This window comes from Ranitomeya variabilis, chromosome 4 (genome assembly GCF_051348905.1).
Source record: "Ranitomeya variabilis isolate aRanVar5 chromosome 4, aRanVar5.hap1, whole genome shotgun sequence".
NCBI classification, from domain to species: Eukaryota; Metazoa; Chordata; class Amphibia; order Anura; family Dendrobatidae; genus Ranitomeya; species Ranitomeya variabilis.
In genome coordinates this window covers 431,497,953-431,521,195 of record NC_135235.1, presented here as the reverse complement: position 1 = coordinate 431,521,195, position 23,243 = coordinate 431,497,953, and positions in this window count along the sequence as shown.

The window sequence follows — 23,243 nt, the reverse complement described above, 5'->3', positions numbered from 1 at the left end:
AACTTTAGCCCCAAACCTAACCTTAGCCCCAACCCTAACTGTAACCCTAACCCTAACTTTAGCCCCAACCCTAACACTAACCCTAATGGGAAAATGGAAATAAATACTTTTTTTATTTTATTATTTTTCACTAACTAAGGGGGTGATGAAGGGGGGGTTTGATTTACTATTTATAGCGGGTTTTTTAGCGGATTTTTAAGTTTGGCAGCTGTCACACACTAAAAGATGCTTTTTATTGCAAAAAATAGTTTTTGCATCACCACATTTTGAGAGCTATAATTTTTCCATATTTTGGTCCACAGAGGCATGTGAAGCCTTGTTTTTTGCGGGACGAGTTGACGTTTTTATTGGTACCATTTTCGGGCACGTGACTTTTTTTATCGCTTTTTATTCCGATTTTTGCTAGGCAGAATGACCAAAAACCAGCAATTCATGAATTTCTTTAAGGGGGGGTCGTTTATACCGTTCCGCATTTTGTAGAATTGATAAAGCAGTTTTATTCTTCAGGTCAGTACGATTACAGCGATACCTCATTTATATCATTTTTTTATGTTTTGGCGCTTTTATACGATAAAAACTATTTTATATAAAAAATTATTATTTTTGCATCTCTTTATTGTGAGGACTATAACTTTTTTATTTGTTTGATGATGATGCTGTATGGTGGCTCGTTTTTTGCAGTACAAGATGACGTTTTCAGCGGTACCATATTTATTTATATCCGTCTTTTTGATCGCATGTTATTTCACTTTTTGTTTGGCGGTATGATAATAAAGCGTTCTTTTATGCCTCTTTTTTTTTTTACGGTGTTAAATGAAGGGGTTAACTAGTGGGACAGTTTTATAGGTCGGGTCGTTACGGATGTGGCTATACTAAATATATGTACTTTTATTGTTTGTTTTGTTATTTAGATAAAGAAATGTATTTATTGGAACAATATTTTTTTTTCTTTATTTAGGATTTTTTTTTACACATGTAAATATATATATATTTTTAACTTTTTTACTTTGTCCCAGGGTGGGACATTATGCTATAGTGTCAGATTGCTGATCTTACTCTTTGCAAAGCACTGTGTCAGGTCAGCGATCTGACAGGCAGTGTAGGAGGCTTGCCAGCTACTGCAAGGAAGAGTGGGCAAAGATTACTAATTCTAAATGTCCCAAAAAGACAAGAAGCTGTCATAAATCCATAGGCTGCTTCAACAAACTATTAGTTTGAGTGCAAGCACATTATTTTAGTTCTTTATTTTTCTTTTTCCACTTGAAAAGATTTCAGTGTATTTTTCAATTGACTTGTACAGATTATGGATGATATTTGAAGGTGAAAAAAGCTCTAAAATGATTCTTCTTGGTATGACTTTTTTTTGCATAGCATCAAACCTGGAATGTCATCAGGGGTGTGTAGACTTTTTATATCCACTGAGTGTATATATATATAGTTCTTGCTGTGTAGTCTAAGGCCATGTGCACACGTTCAGTATTTTTCGCGTTTTTTTCGCGTTTTTTGCTATAAAAACGTGATAAAAACTTGAAAAAAACGCGAAAAAAACGCTTACATATGCCTCCCATTATTTTCAGTGTATTCCGCATTTTTTGTGCAAATGTAGCCTTTTTTTCCGCGAAAAAATCGCATCGCGGAAAAAAAAGCAACATGTTCATTAAAATGCGGAATTGCAGGGGATTCCGCACACCTAGGAGTCCATTGATCTGCTTACTTCCCGCACGGGGCTGTGCACACCATGCGGGAAGTAAGCAGATTATGTGCGGTTGGTACCCAGGGTGGAGGAGAGGAGACTCTCCTCCACGGACTGGGCACCATATAATTGGTAAAAAAAAAAGAATTAAAATAAAAAATAGTATTATACTCACCTTCGATGTCTTCCCGCCTCTCCACTGCACGCTGTCGCTTCGGTTCCTGTAGCTGGTGTGCGGTGAAGGACCTGCCGATGACGTCGCCGTCTTGTGATTGGTCGAGACCGGTCATGTGACCGCTCACGTGACCGCGACGTCATGGAAGGTCCTGCGCGCACACACCATCTATACGGAACGGACGCCGGTGAGGAGATCAGCTGTCTGCGGGTGAGTATAAGCATTTTTTTTATTTTTTTTACTATTTTTAAACATTCTATCTTTTACTATAGATGCTGCATAAGCAGCATCTATAGTAAAAAGTTGGTCACACTTGTCAAACACTATGTTTGACAAGTGTGACCAACCTGTCAGTCAGTTTTCCAAGCGATGCTACAGATCGCTTGGAAAACTTTAGCATTCTGCAAGCTAATTACGCTTACAGAATGCTAAAAAAAACGCGAAAAAAACGAAAAAAAAACCGCAAAAAAAAAATGCGGTTTTCTTGCAGAAAATTTCCGGTTTTCTTCAGGAAATTTCTGCAAGAAATCCGGACGTGTGCACATACCCTAAAAGTAAAATAAGTTATGTAATAGAAACAAGTAACACAAGACAAAAAAGAGAAAATTGTTTTAGTCCTTCAAGGGTTAAAACTATAGGCATTTCAGTTTTGTAATAATAAGCATAAATACAGCATATGGATAAAAAATTAGGTACATAATAGATAACCCACAGAATTTCAGTTCATTTACGGTAGTTTAGCAAAAAACTTTTAATTATGAGAGAATTTGTGTGAGTTTTTGCCCTGAACAGCCACTCAAACTCAATATTTTTTAAGTTTATTGAGTAATGAAGCTTTTCTGTCGCCTTATATCTGTTTCATATGTAGTTACAAATCTCATTACATATGGGGAATGCTGTCTCAGATATTAGCCATCCGGGTTCACGTTGTACTTTATTACATTTAAGCAAAGTAGCTACTAAAAGGGCTTCCATTTATTTTTCGAACAACTCCAGTAAATAAAAACACACTGTTTGGTCTTAAGGTACCTTCACACTGAACAATATCGCTAGCGATCCGTGACGTTGCAGCGTCCTGGCTAGCGATATCGTTGAGTTTGACATGCAGCAGCGATCAGGATCCTGCTGTGCCATCGTTGGTCGGAGCAGAAAGGCCAGAACTTTATTTCGTCGCTGGATCTCCCGTAGACATCGCTGAATCGGCGTGTGTGACACCGATCCAGCGATGTCTTCACTGGTAACCAGGGTAAACATCGGGTTACTAAGCGCAGGGCCGCGCTTAGTAACCCGATGTTTACCCTGGTTACCAGCGTAAACGTAAAAAAAAAAAACACTACATACTTACATTCCGGTGTCTGTCCCCCGGCGCTGTGCTTCTCTGCACTGTGTCAGCGCCGACCGGCCGGAAAGCAGAGCACAGCGGTGACGTCACCGCTCTGCTTTCCGGCTGGTGCTTACACAGTGCAGAGAAGCACAGCGCCGAGGGACAGACACCGGAATGTAAGTATGTAGTGTTTTTTTTTTTTTACGTTTACGCTGGTAACCAGGGTAAACATTGGGTTACTAAGCGAGGCCCTGCGCTTAGTAACCCGATGTTTACCCTGGTTACCAGGGGACTTCGCATAGTTGGTCGCTGGAGAGCTGTCTGCGTGACAGCTCTCCAGCGACCACACAGCGATGCTGCAGCGATCGGGATCGTTGTCTAGATCGCTGCAGCGTCGCTAAATGTGACAGTACCTTTAGTATGCTACTAATTGATCACTTGAGCACTCAGAAACCATCCAATTAGTAAGCAAAAATCTTTTTCTTAAAATGAAGTGGGTTAGGAAGACCTGGAAATTCATTATGTTTTTCCATTAGTGAAAAAAAGGAAGACACCAAGTCTAGTAATATGCCCATATTTTAAATTCCAATCATCTGAAATTGAAAAGCCACTTTGCAATTGGCTTTTCTAGAAAGCTCGTTTACAGACCTGTGTATCTCCATGGTAACAGACTACATACAAAATCTGTGTAGGTTGATGATGCATCATGTGTCCTGAATTCTTTGCTAACATATATTTTATAGCTTAGTGAAGATCAAACAATAGATGGAAGAAAAAATGACTAGAAAATCAGATTACACAAGGTTTGTTTGCAGTCTGCTACCACAGAAACATGTAGGTCTGCATAAGGCCGTGTTCACATTAGCGTTTCTGTGTGCTGCGTATGGTCCACATATATCCACATGCGTCATGCGTACATATCTTTAACATGGTGTAAGCGTTTGCATGCGTTCGCATGCGGATGCGTTCACATGCGTCATTTCATGGTGTGCCGTTGTGTCCGGCAAACACAACATGTTGCATTTTTTGAGGCGTCAAATATTGCACAATCATCCACATGCAGATGATTGCGGATGAGTGCGTAAAAAAAACACATTACTGTCTATGGGAACGCATTGGTATGCAAGGACATGCGTACGCACGCGTTCGATGCGCAATGCGTACTTCACACTAATCATGTCCAGGAAATGATGTCAACACCTACAAAATCACTGATGTATAAAAGGGGGTCTGGAGACAGGTAGTCCATTTCTCTCAAGACTCTGGTTGGAAGCACAAGACTCAGGATGTAAGTATAGAAGCTTTGAAAATGTCTGTTTGTCTTTGCAGTCTATACTCTGTACTAATTTTTTTCTGTTCCTTGTAGATTGTTTGCTGCTCTAGTCCTGTTGCTGCCATCCTGTGCACTCTGTACTATTTTTTTTTCTGCTCCTTTTAGACTGTTTGCTGCTCCGATCCTGGTGCTGCCGCCTTCCTGTTGCTGCTGTCTTCCTGTTGCTACTGTCTTCCTGGGGCTGCTGTCCTGGTGCTGCTGGATGTAAATATAGAAGCTTTGAAAATGTCTGTGTCTTTGCAGTCTATACTCTGTACTAATTTTTTTCTGTTCCTTGTAGACTGTTTGCTTCTCCAGTCCTGTTGCTGCCATCCTGGGCACTCTGTACTATTTTTTTTCTGTTCCTTTTAGACTGTTTGCTGCTCCGATCCTGGTGCTGCCGCCTTCCTGTTGCTGCTGTCTTCCTGTTGCTACTGTCTTCCTGGGGCTGCTGTCCTGGTGCTGCTGGATGTAAATATAGAAGCTTTGAAAATGTCTGTTTGTCTTTGCAGTCTATACTCTGTACTAATTTTTTTCTGTTCCTTGTAGACTGTTTGCTGCTCCAGTCCTGGTGCTGCTGCCATCTTTCTGGTGCTGCCACCGTCCTGTTGCTGGCGCCTTCCTGTTGCTGCCACCATCCTGGTGCTGCTGCGTTCCTAGTGCTGCTGCCTTCCTGGTGCTGCTGCAGTCCTGGTGCTCATGCCGTCCTGGTGCTGCTGTCGTCTTCCTGGTGCTGCCGTCCTGGTGCTGCTGGATGTAAGTATAGAAACTTTGAAAATGTCTGTTTGACTTTGCAACCTGTACTCTACTAATTTTTTTCTGTTCCTTGTACACTGTTTGCTGCTCCGGTCCTGTTGCTGCCATCCTGTGTACTCTGTGCTAATTTTTTTTTGTTGCTTGTAGACTGATGCTCTGGTCCTGTTGCTGTCATCTTGTTGCTGACGTCCTGGGGCTGCTTGACTGCTGTGCTATTGGACTACTGCCTGTAATGGAAGTATTGGTGTCCATTGTTCTTTTTTTTTGTGCTACAATGTGTTTCGCTTTTACCAAGTTAAATTTTTCTTATCTGTTTTTTTCTCTAGTGTTTCACTTGACTGCTGCCTGCTCTTCCAACATGTCCTTCACTGAAGCTTCTGAAAGTGGACATGACACTGATTATGTAATCACATTTTATTTACTGATTGGTATGTATTGACTGTGATAAATCATGTATTTTCTTTACAGGTACCTGACAGTGCAGAAGAGCAAGAGCAGTCTAGTGGAAATGATTTTTCTCAGGGTCGTCGGCCTCAAGTTGCTGAGGAGGAAAGACGAGGTGTAAGTAGCCTTTATCAGAGTTGTAATTTAATTTGTTTTCAGTTTTACTTACAAATTTTTTTTTCTATTTCATCTATAGGTTTCACAACATGAGGAAGGAAAACCGGCTATCGATAATGATGTCCTTATTCAAGCTGTGCAAGAGCAAGCAGCATTGTGGGACCCCCATGATCGAAATCATTCTGACTCAGCCTTGATCCGACGACTCTGGAAAGAAGTGGCCAGATCGCTGTTGGATGATTGGGACCATGCAAGGCCACAAGTCAGAAAGGATTTTCGTTAAGTATTGCAGTGTGGTCTTATGCGTCAGTTTTGCTGTAAATGTTGGTGTCTTTTTAGAATAATTTTTTTCTTCTACCTTTCACAGTGAAGAAAGTAAAAGTTTGTTGGCATTCAAAGAAGGATCGCTTCAATAAGGACATGAGAGAGGAGATTAGGGTTCGAAGTGGTGCTGCTCAAAAAGTCAGAAAATACCATCATCTGCTTTTTTTTCTGAGGCCTGCGCTTTCTCAGCGAATGTGAGTATCTTTTGTGTTGTCTTACTATTATTTAAACTTTTATTTTTTTATTAATGTTTTTCATTTATTTTCCACACAGAACCTGGTGCAGCACTACAGAACCTGGATCGTCCTCTGTTGGAGCGACCCCTCATCAACCAGCCAACAAACTGGCCCAGTCCCAATCATCCACCAGTGATGGAGCAATCAGGCAGGCTTCACAGGCTGGGGAACAGGAAGCCGGTTCATCTGGTCTTCGCCTCTCCCAGCCCTGTGCCACTACTTTACTTGGGTCTGCTCACCAGCGGCAGAGGGCCTGGGAGAGGTCAAGTTTATTCACGTAAGCTTGGTCTTCCAGGCTGGGATGAAGGCGGTTGTAGAAAGACTGGATAGTGGGTTCACTCATGTGAACACACTTTTCCAGGACATCCACAGACGTCTTGACCGCCTGGAAGCCGACCTTAATAGACCGGCGTGACATTTTTCTTCTATAGAATGGGGTGTGATGGAAAACCTTAGTCCTGATCTCCAGCTCTATGTGATGAAGGCCTGTCAAGCTGCTTACACCAAGGCCATACAGCAGTCCTGATATCAGCAGCAGGCACAAACTTAATTCCTTACAGGGCAACAAGCTCCAGGACAGCATCAGTTGCAGAATCCACCATCACCTTTCCCAACATCTCAAGGACATGGATACCAGTCATCTCACCAAGTTACCTACGTGCCATCACCACAACCACCGCTGGACATTAGGACTGTTCCAACAGTACCCAGCTACACCATGCAGCCGAGTGCAGCAGCCCAGCCTTCCCCTTCAAGCACACAGCTGAGTGCAGCAGCCCAGCCTTAGACTTCAAACATACAGCTGAGTGCAGCAGCCCAGACTTCCACTCCCACCATGCAGCAACATCCAATGTGTCAATCCCTTCCAACTTGTTTTCCACTCCTAATGTGTCTTCTGCAAATGTTTCTGACCCAATCCTCCAATTGTCTGCCACTTCCGCTTCCCCTACTTCCCCAACCACTCCAAGCCTACCATCACAGCCCAACACCCCCCAGGTCCGCCCATGTAACTCCCTCCCGCAGAACTCGAAAGTAAATCACATTTTCATTTTTTTTTATTTAAAATTGTTTTTATTTTTGTTAATAAATATTCTTTTGATTCACAATAACTGTCCCACTATGTTTTTCTTTAGCTCTTTATTTAAACATGTGTGTATTGAGTGTATTGTTGAGTGAAGTAATAATGGGTGTTACTGTTAAGGTGTTTATTATTAAAGTTACATTCAAGGTGTCAATATTACAGTCATTAAAAAGTACAGGTACATAGCATTACAGGTACATTTGACTTATTTACAGCTTATACCATTTCATCTTGCCATGACACACGTCCAATATCAGACAAAGTAGGCAGCCAATTTATCCCTCATTTGGGCAACTTCCACTGTTGTCCTCAGAGGGTGAGGATGATAATCCAGCAATGTGGTTTTAATACGTTCCTCCAGTTCGAAGTGGGGTTGCTCTTTTGCCAGGATGTAATTATGCAGAACAACACACGCTTTCACAACCTCATCAATTGTCTCCATTTTAAGATTGATTGATGTTCCCAAAATGCGCCATTTAGCTGCCAGCTAACCAAAGGCACACTCCAAAGTTCTTCATGCCCTTGTCAGTCTGTGTTTGAAAATCCTTTTGGTATGATTCAAGTCTCGACTTGAGTATGGTTTTATGAGGTTGGCACACATTTGAAACGCCTCGTCCCCAACAACAACAAATGGCATTGGTGGTCCTTCAGTGTTAGGAAGAGGTTGTGGTGGTGGGAAATTAAAATTATTAGCATACAAATGTCCCATGTCAAAGTTTTTGAAAGTCTGTGAGTCATTTCCTCGTCCAAATGAGTCAACGTCAACCACGACAAATCGACATTCAGCATCCACAATCACCATGAGAACAATGGAAAAGTATTTTTTATAATTGAAGTATTCAGATCCACTTCCAGCAGGTTTTAGAATCTGAATGTGTTTGCCATCCACAGCCCCCACAAAGTTTGGAAAATTACAAATTTCCTTGAATTTTTCAGCCATAGTTCAGTTGTAGGTTGGGTGAGGAATTCTGCACGCAGAACGTCACACAATGCACTGCAGGTGTCTCCAACAATCCCAGAAAGGGTGGACCGTCCAATCTGAAATTGACAATGTAAAGATCTTAAGGTCTCTCCGGTAGCCAGAAATCTGTGGAAAGTAAAATGGGGGAAAAAAATCAGTACATGGCTTTTATAGCAAGGATATTAATGGCAGGTGTTTCTTTTTCAAAATTACAAACCTTAGGGTCACCAACAGATGTTCCTCAGCAGGAATTACTCTACGTAGTTGCGTGTCCTGCCTGGTGATGGATCCTCGCACACGATGCAGCAATTCATCGAAGCTCTGTTCAGACACCCTCGTGTATTCAAAAAACTTTTGCTGGTTTTCACGAAGCTCGGTGTACAATGAGTGGTAGGCTCCACGGCTCTCTCGGACTTCAACAATGGAGTGTTGCCAATAGCTATGACAACGTCTTCTCCATCTTTCTCTTCTCCTTTCTTCCTCACAAGCCACAGCAAAACCCAATTTCAATGATAAATCCAGATTCAGATTGAAGCTCTCCACGATAAGATCCATCTTGCAGCTGGATACAGCATCAAAAGAAGAGAATTTCATCTGTGCAGGGTCTATATATAAAAATCCCATGAGACACGCGCATTGGGAAATACCGTACGCATGTGCATAAGCAATGCAAATGCATGCAAAAAACACATACAAACGCGTGCACACGCAGCGTTTTTTTCCTCATGTGTAAGATCATGCGGATAAAAAATGCTGCGTAAACAAGCGTTTGCATGCATTTTGGCATGCAGATGATACGCTGCGCACAGAAACGCTAATGTGAATCAAGACTAAGAGCTGTAGAAAAAAATAATAGAAAAATATTTATTATTCAGAGATGATTGAATTTATTCGAATGGAATTGATTTTTCCTCAAATTTTCCAAAAGTTCTTACTCTCCAAATTAAGTATCTTTCATTCTATGTAAATTCAGCAAAATAGCAGCCTGCTGCAACCACCATTTTGCTGAACCATAGAGAGAGAGCAAATGGTTTAAAAAAAATATAATACTTCATGGCTCACTGGACCCTTCGCCACCACAGCCTCTGCACGGCTCTTCTTTTTAACTACCTCTGTCTAGCACACCCTCTTCGACCTGCTTTCCTCCATACCGGAGCTTCCAATGAGCAGTAGGCCTTTGACATTATTGCGTGCCATGCCGTCGTGACATACTTCATGATGACACGATGTGAAACTCCATTATGTTGCAGTAAAGTCAGATGCCCTGCTGAGCCAGTAGCCACTATCTAGACTGAAGCAGCCAAAGAAGATGTGCGCAATGGGAGAAAGGGAAAAGAAAAGGAGCAGAGGACTGGACGATGGATTGCCTACAGAGACTCTAGAGTATATCAAATAGCATTTTGTACACATTAAATAACTTCGCTGAGAATCAAATTTCCTTGTAAAATCTGTTGGCTTGGCCAAATTTGAATCTCGTCAGATATTTTCTTCGCTAATAATTACATTTGCAAGTTGATTTTTAGAAGCGCTGGAAAGAAAGTGTTGCAGTGCTGGGTCAGATGACATGGCCTCCACTATCACCCTTCCCTCAACCCAATTCAGATGTTTTGGGATTAGCTGGATGATAGAGTGAAGATTAAGCATCCAACAAGTAGTCATTACAGTAAAACAATAACACTGGCGCTCACCCTGAAACTGGCAATCCTCAGCTGCTGGAATCAACCAGGGTAGTGCCCCCCTGTATACCAATGTACACCTGTTAAACCAATAGATACCGCGCTTGAGGATGCAAAAACAGGAAAAACTAGACGGAATACTTGGGGAACAAGTGGTCCAAGGAGACCCCACGTGGATTCCAAGTGACAAGATCCTCCTTAAAAGAGTAACAAGCGATCAATCTGCCAACAAAACCCTTAGACTAGCCACATAGTATGTATGACTGTAGTTTTCACTCAGGTGCCAATCCCCATCAGCTTACCTCTTAATAGATGGATGTAGCTGTGTGTGGAACCATGCTGAATACCTGTTCACCTGCCTGGTGTACGCACCCGGGGCTGTGGCACCGTACGTGTCGCATGGCAGAGTGCAGTGTTAGTCCAGGGAAGCTCCGTCCGGTAGCGTTCCCTGGATACCGCGTGGAACAAAAAAGATGGCCGATAGCCTCCTCCTACTACTGACGTCACCTGCAGTATGGAGCGCTATAGCGCTCAAAAAGGGGAGAGGAAACAACCAACGCGTTTCGAAGAGCAGCGCTCTTCTTCTTCAGGATTACCGCTCCCCAGACTCACCCTATCTTATATGTCCATCTATGCGCACCACCCCCAATTTAACCCCAGGTTTCCTAGCACGTGTCAAGACATCCACACCAGTCACCTGTGTATTTATAACAGCGCCCATATTTGCTTAGAAGTAAAACTAGTATGTTTTAACCTGTTTCAGACGGGTGCATGGTGTAGTGTGCTGAATTCATATATGAATAAATAAGTGTATATATGTGTGTTTTAAAACCGTAATTTTATTTAGGAATACAAAATATATAAAATATATAAGATAAAACAAATATTAAAAATACCACATGACACCATTTAGAAGACTCTCAGTGGTACCTAAGAAGAGGATATGTTATGATAAAAGTTATTTCCTTTATTATTCTTATTTTTACTAAGCATCCTTTAAATAATACTCCATTCACACGTGCTAGGAAACCTGGGGTTAAATTGGGGGCGGTGCGCATAGATGGACCGATAAGATATAAGATAGGAAAAATGCAAATATTTATACACTGGCGCTTAACCCCTTAACGACCGCCGATACGCCTTTTAACGGCGGCCGCTAAGGGTACTTAAACCACAGCGCCGTTAATTAACGGCGCTGTGGAAAAAGTGAATAGCGCCCCCCCAGAGTCGGATTTTCTCTGGGGTCTCGGTTGCCGAGGGTAGCCGAGACCCCAGAGAACATGATTCGGGGGTTTTTTACCGACCCCCAAGTTGCGATCGCCGGTAATTAACCGTTTACCGGCGGTCGCAACAAAAAAAAAAAAAGCGATGTGCCGTTTAATTTCTCTGTCCTCCGATGTGATCGCACATCGGAGGACAGAGAAATAGGGTCCCCGATGGCCCCCAATAGCCCCCCGATACTTACCTACCTCCCCCGGTGCTCCTCGTGGGTCCCCATGGGCGCCGCCATCTTTTTTCCGGGAAAAAATGGCGGGCGCACGCGCAGTACGCCCGCCGCCCGGCACCCGGAAGATCTTTGGGGTCTCGGCTGCCGGGGGTAGCCGAGACCCCAAAGAACATGATCGGGGTCGGTTTGCACCGACCCCTGTTTTGCGATCGCCGGTAATTAACAGTTTACCGGCGACCGCAAAAAAAAAAAAAAAAAGCGATCTGTATTTCTCTGTCCTCTGATGTGATCACACATCAGAGGACAGAGAAATAGGGGGATTCGGGGACCCTAACATACTCAACCGGTGTCCCTGGGTCCTCTTCTGTCTTCTCCTGCCAGCCGGCTTTTTCCTTATGGCGGGCGCATGCGCAGTGCGCCCGCCATCTGCTGCCATCTGCCGGCCGGCAGGAGAAGACGAGTTGGGGCTAAAATTAGGGTTAGGGTTAGGGTTAGAGTTAGGGTTAGGGTTAGGGTTAGGGTTAGGGTTAGGGTTAGGGTTAGAGTTAGGGTTAGGGTTAGAGTTAGGGTTAGGGTTAGGGTTAGGGTTAGAGTTAGGGTTAGGGTTAGGGTTAGGGTTAGGGTTAGGGTTAGAGTTAGGGTTAGGGTTAGAGTTAGGGTTAGGGTTAGGGCTCGGGTTAGGGCTAGAGTTAGGGTTAGGGCTAGGGTTGGGGCTAAATTTAGGGTTAGGGTTAGGCTACTTTCACACTAGCGTTTTTTGGCTTCCGTCGCAATGTGTCGGAGAAAAAACGCATCCTGCAAAAGTGCTTGCAGGATGCGTTTTTTCTCCATTGGCTTGCATTAGCGACGCATTGCGACGGATTGCCACATGTCGCATCCGTCGTGCGACGGATGCGTCGTGCTTTGGCGGACCGTCGGCACAAAAAAAGCTACATGTAACTTTTTTGTGCGACGTGTCCGCCATTTCCGACCGCGCATGCGCGGCCGGAACTCCGCCCCCGCCTCCCCTCACAATGGGGCAGCGGATGTGTTGAAAAAACAGCATCTGCTGCACCCGTTGTGCGGCGCTTACAACGCTAGCGTCGGTACGCCGGCCCGGCACACTGCGATGGGCCGAGTATGACGCTAGTGTGAAAGTAGCCTTAGGCTTCTATCACACTTGCGTCGGTACGGGGCGGTCGCAATGCGTCGGCCCGACGTACCGACGCACGTTGTGAAAATTGTGCACAACGTGGGCAGCGGATGCAGTTTTTCAACGCATCCGCTGCCCAGTCTATGTCCTGGGGAGGAGGGGGCAGAGTTACGGCCACGCATGCGCGGAAATGGCGGACGCGACGTACAAAAAAAAGGTTACATTGAACTTTTTTTGTGACGACGGGGCTAAAGTTATGGTTAGGGTTGGGGCTAAAGTTAGGGATAGGGTTGGGGCTAAAGTTAGGGTTAGAGTTGGGATTAAGGTTTGGATTAGGGTTGGGATTAGGGTTACGTTTGGGATTAGGGTTAGGGGTGTGTTGGATTTAGGGTTTTGATTAGGGTTATGGTTAGGGTTGAGATTAGGGCTGTTTTGGGGTTAGGGTTGTGATTATCGTTAGGGTTGTGATTAGGATTATGGATCGGGTTAAGATTAGGGTTAGGGGTGTGTTGGAGTTAGGGTTGGAGTTAGAATTGGGGGGTTTCCACTGTTTAGGTACATCAGGGGGTCTCCAAACACGACAGCCAATTTTGCGCTAAAAAAGTCAAATGGTGCTCCCTCCCTTCTGAGCTCTGCCGTGCGCCCAAACAGTGGTTTACCCCCACATATGGGGCATCAGCGTACTCGGGATAAATTGGACAACAACTTTTGGGGTCCAATTTCTCCTGTTACCCTTGTGAAAATAAAAACTTGGGGGCTAAAAATCTTTTTTGTGGGAAAAAAAATATTTTTTTATTTTCACTACTCTGCATTATAAACTTCTGTGAAGCACTTGAGCATTCAAAGTTCTCACCACATATCTAGATAAGTTCCTTAGGGGGTCTAGTTTCCAAAATTTGGTCACTTGTGGGGGTTTTCTAATGTTTAGGTACATCAGGGGCTCTGCAAACGCAACATAACACCCACAGACAATTCTATCAAAGTCTGAATTCCAAAATGGCGCTCCTCTTCCGAGCTCTGCCGTGCGCCCAAACAGTGGTTTACCCCCACATATTGGGTACCAGCATACTCAGGACAAATTGGACAACAACGTTTGGGGTCCAATTTCTCCTGTTACCCTTGTGAAAATAAAAACTTGGGGGCTAAAAATCTTTTTTGTGGGAAAAAAAAATATTTTTTAATTTTCACTACTATGCATTATAAACTTCTGTGAAGCACTTGGGCATTCAAAGTTCTCACCACATATCTAGATAAGTTCCTTAGGGGGTCTAGTTTCCAAAATTTGGTCACTTGTGGGGGGTTTCTACTGTTTAGGTACATCAGGGGCTCTGCAAACGCAACATAACACCCACAGACAATTCTATCAAAGTCTGAATTCCAAAATGGCGCTCCTTCTCTTCCGAGCTCTGCCGTGCGCCCAAACAGTGGTTTACCCCCACATATTGGGTACCAGCATACTCAGGACAAATTGGACAACAACTTTTGGGGTCCAATTTCTCTTGTTACCCTTGTTAAAATAAAAATTTGGGGGCTAAAAAAATCTTTTGTGGGAAAAAAAAATATTTTTTATTTTCACTACTATGCATTATAAACTTCTGTGAAGCACTTGGGCATTCAAAGTTCTCACCACATATCTAGATAAGTTCCTTGGGGGGTCTATTTTCCAAAATGGGGTCACTTGTTGGGAGTTTCTACTGTTTAGGTACATTAGGGGTCTGCAAACGCAACATAACGCCCGCAGACAATTCTATCAAAGTCTGCATTCCAAAATGGCGCTCCTTCCCTTCCGAGCTCTGCCGTGTGCCCAAGCAGTGGTTTACCCCCACATATGGGGTACCAGCATACTCAGGACAAATTGGACAACAACTTTTGGGGTCCAATTTCTCTTGTTACCCTTGTGAAAATAAAAACTTGGGGGCTAAAATATCTTTATTGTTAAAAAAAAAATATTTTTTATTTTCACGACTCTGCATTATAAACTTCTGTGATGCACTTGGGCATTCAAAGTTCTCACTACACATCTAGATAAGTTCCATGGGGGGTCTAGTTTCCAAAATGGGGTCACTTTTGGGGGGTTTCTACTGTTTAGGCACATCAGGGGCTCTCCAAACGTGACATGGCGTCCGATCTCAATTCCAGTCAATTTTGCATTGAAAAGTCAAATGGCGCTCCTTTGCTTCCGAGCTCAGCCATGCACCCAAACAGTGGTTTACCCCCACATACGGGGTGTCAGCGTACTCAAGACAAATTGTACAACAACTTCTGGTGTCCATTTTCTCCTGTTACCCTTGGTAAAATAAAAATTTGGAGGCAAAAAGATCATTTTTGTAGAAAAAATGCGATTTTTTTATTTTCACGGCTCTACGTTATAAACTTCTGTGAAGCACCTGGGGGTTTAAAGTGCTCACCACACATCTAGATAAGTTACTTAAGGGGTCTAGTTTCCAAAATGGTGTCATTTGTGGGGGGTATCCACTGTTTAGGCACATCAGCGGCTCTCCAAACGTGACATGGCGTCCGATCTCAATTCCAGCCAATTCTACATTGAAAAAGTAAAACGACACTCCTTCTCTTCCAAGCTCTGCGGTGCGCCCAAACAGTGGTTTACCCCCACATATGGGGTATTGACGTACTCAGGAGAAATTGCACAACAACTTTTGTGGTCTAATTTCTCCTGTTACCCTTGTGAAAATAAGAATTTGTGGGCGAAAAAATCATTTTTGTGAAAACAAATGCGATTTTTTATTTTCACGGCTCTACGTTATAAACTTCTGTGAAGCACTTGGGGGTTCAAAGTGCTCACCACACATCTAGATAAGTTCCTTAAGGGGTCTAGTTTCCAAAATTGTATCACTTGTGGGGGGTTTCCACTGTTTAGGCACATTAGGGGCTCCCGAAACGCGACATGGCGTCTGATCTCAATTCCAGCCAATTCTGCATTGAAACAGTCAAACGGTGCTCCTTCACTTCCAAGCTCTGTGGTGCGCCCAAACAGTGGTTTACCTCCAGATATGGGGTATCAGCGTACTCAGGAAAAATTGCACAACAAAATTTGTGGTTAAATTTCTGTTTTTACACTTGTGAAAATTAAAAAAAATGGTTCTGAAGTAAAATGTTTGCAAAAAAAAGTTAAATGTTCATTTTTTTCTTCCACATTGTTTCAGTTCCTGTGAAGTACGTAAAGGGTTAATAAACTTCTTGAATGTGGTTTTGAGCAGCTTGAGGGGTGCAGTTTTTAGAATGGTGTCACACTTGGTTATTTTCTATCATATAGACCCCTCAAAATCACTTCAAAGGTGATGTGGTCCCTAAAAAAAAATGGTGTTGTAAAAATGAGAAATTGCTGGTCAACTTTTAACCCTTATAACTCCCTAACAAAAAAAAAATTGTTTCCAAAATTGTGCTAATGTAAAGTAGACATGTGGGAAATGTTATTTATTAACTATTTTTTGTGACATATCTCTCTGATTTAAGGGCATAAAAATACAAAGTTTGAAAATTGCAAAATTTTAAAAATTTTCGCCATATTTCCATTTTTTTCATAAATAATCGCAAGTAATATCGAAGAAATGTTACCACTATCTTGAAGTACAATATGTCACGAAAAAACAATCTCAGAATCAGTGGGATCCGATAAAGCGTTCCAGAGTTATAACCTCTTAAAGTGACACTGGTCAGAATTGTAAAAATTGGCTCGGTCATTAAGTACCAAATTGGCTCTGTCACTAAGGGGTTAATCACCTGAAAGGATGAGACGGGGGCCACAGAAGCCACAGGTGGTAAGAACAGGTTCTGTGCAAGACTCTGTTAAAAGTTTAAACGGTTAAATAATACTATGAAACCACCGAGCTACACTGAGGCTAGAAAGTCAAAAAATGAGTCCAACACTTACTTATATTGTAGCTGTTTTTGTAGTGTGTGACTGTGGGACCCTTATGAGTAAAGGCTTTGCACCTGGTTGCAGCGACTTACTGAAAAGTAAAATATATAAAGAATCAGTATGTTATTTAGAATATATAAAGAATCAGTATGTTATTTGGGCCAAAAAAGTGAACTGCTAGGAGTATTGGTGAAATACACTTACTCCTTTTATGAAACTGTGTGGGCTGCACCTCAAGCGATCCTATGTGGAATTTAGTGTTTTGATTCCACAGCGTGATAAACCAAGTGCTGATAAACAAATAAAGCAATAATTTAATGCAATAAATTAGATCATACAGTTATTGTTGACCACAATTATCCCAGAAGATATCAATAGAAGTCAACTGGCACTCACCACATCCTACTTAGGTAGACACCTGCAGTGAAGACAGCAGAGTAATTGATTGAATGCGGTGCGCACCGCATTCAATCAATTACTCTGCTGTCTTCACTGCACCAAAACCCTAGGGGCGGAGATTTCATTAAAAGCATGTACAGGGCAGAAACGCAATGGATATTTACCCTGGACAGCCTGGCCCCAAAGGGCTTAAATCATGAGGTGGAACTATTCGCATTCTGATGTGTGTAGGCTGCCCTGCTGAAACATAGGTGGCCAATCAGCAATGGGGTAAAACACCGGAGAACGGGGTATTGAGATGTGTCCATAGGTAGTAAAGGCAAACCATACAGGACAAGTAACACAAGTCTCAGAAAGAAAGAAAAAGTTTTTCTTTAGGAGTCTTTTATGGGTGATATTTTGTGTAGCCTTTTCGAGGCACTTTTTTTTATAAAAAAAAGACAATTTTATTATAAAGCATATAGCTATTTTACAATTTTTCCCAGTTTTTATTTTATTTTTGAATAATAATTTTTTATAACATATATCTTTTTATAAGATTTTTTTGGAGTATTATTTAAAGGATGCTTAGTAAAAATAAGAATAATAAAGGAAATAACTTTTACCATAACATATCCACTTCTTAGGTACCACTGAGAGTCTTCTAAATGGTGTCATGTGGTATTTTTAATATTTGTTTTATCTTATATATTTTATATATTTTGTATTCCTAAATAAAATTACGGTTTTAATACACACATTTATACACTTATTTATTCATATATGAATTCAGCACACTACGCCATGCACCCGTCTGTCCTACTGAAACAGGTTAAAACATACTAGTTTTACTTCTAAGCAAATTTGGGTGCTGGTATAAATACACAGGTGACTGGTGTGGATGTCTTGACACGTGCTAGGAAACCTGGAGTTAAATTGGGGGTGGTGCGCATAGATGGACCGATAAGATATAAGATAGGGTGAGTCTGGGGAGCGGTAACCCTGAAGAAGAAGAGCGCTGCTCTTCGAAACGCGTTGGTTGTTTCCTCTCCCCTTTTTGAGCGCTATAGCGCTCCATACTGCAGGTGACGTTACTAGTAGGAGGAGCCTATCGGCCATCTTTTTTGTTCCACGCGGTATCCAGGGAACGCTACCGGCCGGAGCTTCCCTGGACTAACACTGCACTCTGCCATCCGACACGTACGGCGCCACAGCCCCGGGTGTGTACACCGGCCAGGTGAACAGGTATTCAGCACGGTTCCACACACAGCTACATCCATCTATTAAGAGGTAAGCTGATGGGGATTGGCACCTGAGTGAAATCTACAGTCATACATACTATGTGGCTAGTTTAAGGGTTTTGTTGGCAGATTGATCGCTTGTTACTGTTTTTAGGAGGATCTTGTCACTTGGAATCCACGTGGGGTCTCCTTGGACCACTTGTTCCCCAAGTATTCCGTCTAGTTTTTCCTTTTTTCGCATCCTCAAGTATGGTATCTATTGGTTTAACAGGTGTACATTGGTATACAGGGGGGCACTACCCTGATTGATTCCAGCAGCTGAGGATTGCCAGTTTCAGGGTGAGCGCCAGTGTTATTGTTTTACTGTTATTTCATTGAGTGCCTATACACTTTTGGCAGCCCCCTTAAGTCCTATATTTAGGAAATCCCTCCACACAATGGCCATAAATGTGTTATGGCAGGATAGGGATCACCGTATATCCTTTATTAGGGAGCGTTTTTCACGCAATGAACCACCGGCAGTTGAAGTGAACAAAGCCAGGGAACTATTAAAGACCTTGGAAAAATTGTTGTTTATTGAAATGAGAGATATGTGGGAGATAGCTGCACTAGAGAAATATATCCAAGCACAAAAAGCCCCAAGAGGTTTGACTATTTATAAGACACTAGCAGGCGATTTTGGGGACCCAAATATTCAGGGGGAATGGGACTGTATGTTCAGGGATTTTTCCTTGAGGGCAGTCCAATTTATCATTGATAAAAGGTCATCCAATATGAAGAAAACAAGTGAATCTATTATTGGGATATTTGAGCAATTAAGAACGGTTGCCAACACGAACGAGTTTGGAGAGCTTGTAGATAACATTCTGTATAGACTTAAAGAAAAGGAAAAGGATATAATTGGAAGGAAAATCAAGAAATTTAAAAGAGACTATATACCTGATGACCTGTACATGAAATGCTCAATTAACACGGACACCACTAACATATCCCCTACAAATTCACTATGTGAATCAAACGAGCTGGTGGTATTGGATGAGTACAATGAAACACCAACACATAAGGATAGCGACATTTCGGTTGAATTTTCTGTTTATGCTAACTCAAACTCAACCCAGTACACACCGGTTTCGGCTCACCGGGAGAACCCTCCCTTGGAGTTAGATTCCCCTTTTGCAACTAAGTACAATGACCTGGCAGACGTCACTTTATACCCAACTACCCTATTGCCTGATGAATCCAGCCCACAAGCTGGACCTAGTGGGCTGCTAGAGTTTCCGGTGAGCATATCCAACAGATTTTTACCTCTTACATTGGATGGAGAGGCTAATGAGGATAAAGAACCCAACAATCTAACAGATCGTAGGGCAAATGAGCAGTGCAGGACTAGTACGATCACTGAGAGGACTAAAGGTACCTCTGGCAAGAGAGATCAGAACAAGAACTCTATAATACGCACCCCCCATCCATCTTTTACTAATATAAGGACTGGATCAACCAAAGGCCCATCATTTAATAAACCATCTGGGAAGAGCCTAAGGGGATCAAAACCTCCCCTATTCCGTCCCTCCATAAATCGGGATTTTTTCCAGGTCCGATCCGCAAAGCAAAAAGAGGTAAAAGGGGTGGGAAACGCGAAATGCTCCAAAGTTAAAATAATTAAGAATAACCAAAATAATCATACAAACAGTAATACACAGAAAATATTTAATTTAAGTGAGCATGTGTTGTCAAACAGTGAAATATCTCTACTACAGAAGGGGTTGAAATTTGCACCTACATCTGCAACCAATCCGTTCAAACTGTATATCTGCATGAAAAAATATTTTTACGGAACTTAGTTTTGAAAAAGTATTTTTTAAAGAAGGAGAATACTACCACTCAAAGTATGAATCGAACAACAAATGAATATATTCATACAACACTATCCAATCCATCAAAATTTACTCCTGCATAAGAATTTTCGAAAGCCTTCCACACTTTTGACACATTGGTCACGGCGGATATTAGAAAAATGAATGGTCAAAAACCAAAATCTATACCCTATAACTTATCCATGCAGGAAAGAAGGGCATTAAGAGAATTGCAGGAAAATAATGATATTATAGTCCGACCAGCGGACAAGGGTGGAGGGATAGTGGTGCTAAAGCGGTCAATGTACCGGGAGGAGTCTATTAGACTCCTCAGTGATGGGATTACATATCAAAAACTAAAAAGTGAACCCACCACACACTTTGTAAAGAAATTAAACATTTTTTGTTCCAAGGGGAAATCCATGGGTATCCTAAATAGGAAAGAATTTGAATTCGTGATGAACCGCACCCCAAGCATAGCGTTGTTTTATCATATCCCAAAACTCCACAAAAACCCAATATGCCCACCCGGAAGACCAATTATTTCTGGCATTAATAGCCTGACGGCCAATTTATCCAGGTATGTGGATGTCCACTTACAGAGATGTATGCCTTTGATACCTGCATACCTTAAAGATACAGGACACGTGTTACAAATTTTAGAAACTGTCAATTGGAAGCCTAACTTTATTTTAGGTACATTGGACATTAAGTCCCTGTACACAGTAATTGACCAGGATATGGGCTGTCAAGCGGCAGGCCACTACCTCCAACTATTGGGTATATATACTTCAACCCAGGTTGAGTTTATTCAGGATTGTATACAATTCATTTTAAAGCATAACTATTTCCTGTATGAAGAACAATTATTTTTGCAAAAGTGGGGCACATCTATTAGGACATGGTTTGCCCCCAGCTACGCCAACCTATATGTAGCCAAGTGGGAGGAGTCTAAAATCTTTGTAGCTGGCAAACTCCATGAAAATCTGGTACTTTGGCGTCGATTTATCAATGATGTTTTGTTTATTTGGGAAGGATCACAACACAACCTTGAAGTGTTTGTATCTAGTCTAAATATAAATGAATTTGGTCTTGAGTTCACCCCAACTATAAGTACCACGAATGTAAATTTTTTGGACCTCAATATTTATATAGAGGGCAACCAACTATGCACGAACTGCTATCATAAAGAAGTGGATGCAAACAGCTTCATCCACATAACAAGTTGCCATCTCCCGGTATGGCTCACAAACATCCCCAAGAGTCAATTTACATGCATAAAACGTAATTGTACCAAAGAGGATGATTATCATATAGAGGCAGAATTCTTGTCACAGCAGTTTTTGGATAAAGGCTATCCGAAATCTTTATTAGATCAAGCAAAACGTGACATGGAACACATACCAAGAAATGAGTTGGTATATCCCGTTAAAGCAACCACCATACAAGAAATTAATATCAGGGAGCAAATTAGCCAACTTCCATTTATATCTCAGTTCCATACAGGCCACAAGCAATTTAGGAGAATTATTGCAAAACATTGGACAGTTCTACAAGGGGATAAAAAGGTGGGAGAATATCTACCTAGTGTCCCAAGGTTTATATACAAAAAAGCCCAATCTTTGGGCCATATTATAGCCCCCACCACCAGTTTAGCTATCAATCATGGAAATAAGGGGCCTAAAACACCCCTACAACCAAATGCGGGCTTTGTGCCATGTGGTAGCTGTTATAGCTGTATCAACACCAAGTTTAAGAAAATAAGACAGACCACATTTAAGGATGCAAGTGGAAAAAAGGAATTCACTATAAGGGAAAAGATTTCATGCTTCTCAGCGGGGGTCATATATGTGATCCGATGCCCATGCGATAAACTTTATGTAGGACGCACTAAACGGTGTCTCATGACTCAAATTAAGGAGCATCTGAAAAATATCCAGAAAGGCCACACAGGGCACCCTCTATCACGGCATTTTTTAATGAAATATAATAAATCAACCAAAGGAATATTCTTTACTGGCATTCAACAGGGCCACCAAAACCCTAGGGGTGGAGATTTCATTAAAAGCATGTTCAGGGCAGAAACGCAATGGATATTTATCCTGGACAGCCTGGCCCCAAAGGGCTTAAATCATGAGGTGGAACTGTTCGCATTCTGATGTGTGTAGGCTGCCCTGCTGAATCATAGGTGGCCAATCAGCAATGGGGTAAAACACCATAGAACGGGGTATTGAGATGTGTCCATAGGTAGTAAAGGGAAACCATACAGGACAAGTAACACAAGTCTCAGAAAGAAAGAAAAAGTTTTTCTTTAGGAGTCTTTTATGGGTGATATTTTGTGTAGCCTTTTCGAGGCACTTTTTTTTATAAAAAAAGACAATTTTATTATAAAGCATAGCTATTTTACAATTTTTCCCAGTTTTTATTTTATTTTTGAATAATAATTTTTTATAACATATATATTTTTAGAAGATTTTTTGGAGTATTATTTAAAGGATGCTTAGTAAAAATAAGAATAATAAAGGAAATAACTTTTATCATAACATATCCACTTCTTAGGTACCACTGAGAGTCTTCTAAATGGTGTCATGTGGTATTTTTAATATTTGTTTTATCTTATATATTTTATATATTTTGTATTCCTAACTAAAATTACGGTTTTAATACACACATATATACACTTATTTATTCATATATGAATTCAGCACACTGCACCATGCACCCGTCTGTCCTACTGAAACAGGTTAAAACATACTAGTTTTACTTCTAAGCAAATTTGGGTGCTGTTATAAATACACAGGTGACTGGTGTGGATATCTTGACACGTGCTAGGAAACCTGGGGTTAAATTGGGGGCGGTGCGCATAGATGGACCGATAAGATATAAGATAGAGTGAGTCTGGGGAGCGGTAACCCTGAAGAAGAAGAGCGCTACTCTTCAAAACACGTTGGTTGTTTCCTCTCCCCTTTTTGAGCGCTATAGTGCTCCATACTGCAGGTGACGTCACTAGTAGGAGCCTATCGGCCATCTTTTTTGTTCCACGCGGTATCCAGGGAACGCTACCGGCCGGAGCTTCCCTGGACTAACACTGCACTCTGCCATCCGACACGTACGGCGCCACAGCCCCGGGTGCGTACACCGGCCAGGTGAACAGGTATTCAGCATGGTTCCACACACAGCTACATCCATCTATTAAGAGGTAAGCTGATGGGG